This window comes from Etheostoma cragini, chromosome 24, assembly GCF_013103735.1.
Source record: "Etheostoma cragini isolate CJK2018 chromosome 24, CSU_Ecrag_1.0, whole genome shotgun sequence".
Taxonomy (NCBI): Eukaryota; Metazoa; Chordata; class Actinopteri; order Perciformes; family Percidae; genus Etheostoma; species Etheostoma cragini.
Genome location: NC_048430.1, coordinates 13,480,222 through 13,482,984, shown reverse-complemented (window position 1 = coordinate 13,482,984; position 2,763 = coordinate 13,480,222).

Below are 2,763 nucleotides of genomic sequence, written 5' to 3'. Positions count from 1 at the left end.
TGATGTCCCCTGGCGCTCTTTGGTTAGGGTCCAACGATGTCCAACCCGATCCTCTCGAACGGGGTCTCGATAATCGGCAAGGGAATGAGCGTTTTTCTGTATGTGGGCTTGGGTGCCACCTTCTGGGACTCAGGACAGCTACGACAGTAGTTCTCTATCTCCTTGTGCACTCCCGGCCAAAAGAAGAGTCGTAAAATCCTTTCCTTCGTCTTCTCCACTCCTAGGTGGGCTCCTAGCGGGTGGGTGTGTGCTAGGTGGAGAACGGTGGTTTGGTGGGGCTGTGGTACGAGGAGCTGTTCCTGCACCTTGCCATCTCTCTGTACCACCTGATACACCAGCCCCTGGTTCACTGCAAAATGGGGGTAGGTGGGGCTCGTCCTATCTCCCAGGACCACTCCCTCTATCACCTGCACATTCAGGGCATTTGCAAGAGTCGGATCTTGTAACTGGGCTGTACCGTACTGGCCCGTGAGAGGGGGAATCTCTGGGGTGCCTTCCGCTCTCGAGCTTGGAGCGCTTTCTGGGCCCCTGTTCTCCTCCTCCGTGTCCGGACCGGACTCAGAACCAACCTCGGCCCCTGCCATCCCTGCGAGAACACCACCTGGAGGGTGTGGTTCGGTGGGCTGGAGTTGTGTTCGCTCCAAGTACGTCCTGTCTCTCCGCTTCCAGGGTACTCGGGCCGCTCTCCCCTGGGTCTCCCTCCACAGTGGGAGAAAAACAGGGCAGTCCCGTCCAATCAGGACCGGCACGGGTAGGGAATCAACCACCCCAGCCGTCGTGTGGACGGTTCCTCGGGTTGTGGTTATGGCGAGTTCAGTGGTGGGGTAGTCTCTGGTGTCTCCATGGACACAGGTAACCGGGAGGACTTTCCCTGAAGTCCGACCCGATGGGTCCACCAGATCCTTGTGCACCAGGGTGGTCCGGCTACCGGAATCTACTAGAGCCTCTACATCATGGTGATTCAATGTCACCGGGCAGGTGGGGGGTCGGTCCTGGGCGTCATCCATGACTCCCACGAGCTAAGCAAAAAGGTGGGCGGGTGGTGCGCCGGAGGACCCAGCCGTGGGCATAGGTTCATCCGCCGGTTCCCCACACTGCCAGGAGATGTGTCCCATCTCCCCACACCGGTAACACTGCCGCGTTTCGCTCTCCCGGTGTCCTCTTCCTGGGGCCGGCGAGGGTCGGGCTCTCCCTGGAGCCTGGACAGCTCCCAAAGTGGCTGGGTTGGGTCCCTTTGGGTTCGTTGGACGGCCTCCTCCCATCTGTGGCGTGGACGCACTCTGTTGCCCCTTGAGGGAAGCCCGAAGCATCTCTGTCATGGTTTGGTACCTTTCCACGGCTTCCACGGTTTGGTCCGCTGTCACCAACGCCTGTTGGCTGATGAGTCGTTTGGCCTCATAAGGCAGGGCCCGTAGGTATTTGTGCATTACAACAGTTTCCACTACTGCAGCTGCCGTACTCCTCTCCGGTACCAGCCATCTCCGCGTGATCCGGACAAGTTCATGCATCTGGGCTCGAGGCGGCTGGTCGGGTTGAAAGGTCCAGCTGTGGAACCGCTGGGCCATGCCGAACCGGGTGATTCCACTTCGGCTGAGGACCTCCGCCTTTAGTGCATCGTAGTCAGTCGCCTGGTCGGTGGCCAGGTCCCGGACAGCATTCAACGACTCCCCGACAAAAAAGGGGCGAGCAGTCCCACCCACTGTACCTTGGGCCACGCCTCCCTAGTGGCTGTAGCTTCAAAGGCATGCAGGTCCGCCTCAAGGTCATCTGTGGTCCCCATCTTGGATATAAAGTCACTCGCTCTGATGGGGCGCTCCCTCCGAGTGGCCACCTGTCTCTGCAGCTGTAATTCCTCCGCCTTCAGGAGCTTGGCTCTTTTTTGCTCCTCCAGGAGAGCCATGTTTGCTTGCGTCTGGGCTTGCTGGCCGGCCACCAGGGCTTCCAACATGGCCTCCATCTTGTTTCTCGGGGGGTTTATGGACACTTTAACAAACTGGGATATCAAATGTTAAGTGTCCTTCTCTGACATGCACTGTTAGCTTGTGAACATGCCCGCATTCTCCACCATATGCGATATCATGAGAGGCTACACGGCTCTCGGCGGGACAGTTCAGCAGTGCAAGGACACAAAGTTAGAGTGTAACAAAGGTTTTTAATAAAGTCATTGGGAATTAACTCAAAAAGATATGCCAAGTTAAAAAAAAAGGTAAATCAGGATAAGGTTGCTCTTGCAACAGTCCAACTTAAACAATGTCTCTTCAAACCCCAAATCATAGACCCGATTCCCTCAGGTAAATCTCCTCTTGAAAACAAGTCTTCAGCCTTACTTTTAGGCAGCATCGCAGCCCGTGGCCTATCTGTCGGTAAGAACTCCAGTCTTCAGGTAAGTATTCCAGTCTTTCAATCCTTCCCATGGAAAGTGCCGCTTCGATCCTCTATAGTTCCTCGGAGAGCACAACTTGAGCTTGTCTCCCACACAACACACCTCACCAACTGTGTCTCTGGGCTTTAAGCTGCCCTTCAGCTCATCAGGCCCTAATTGGTCTCAGGTGTGTTGGGATGCCGTGTGCTTGAGGGGTGGAGTTCCCAACTCCACCAGCAGATGGTGCCAAAACGGCCCGTGACTGCAACCATCTCCTGGGTATATAGTGGCCCTCCAGGACGCAGCCTCTCATGAAGTCACACAATAAATACACTCACCGGCCACTTTATTAGGTACACCTGTCCAACTGCTCGTTAACACTTAATTTCTAAGCAGCCAAT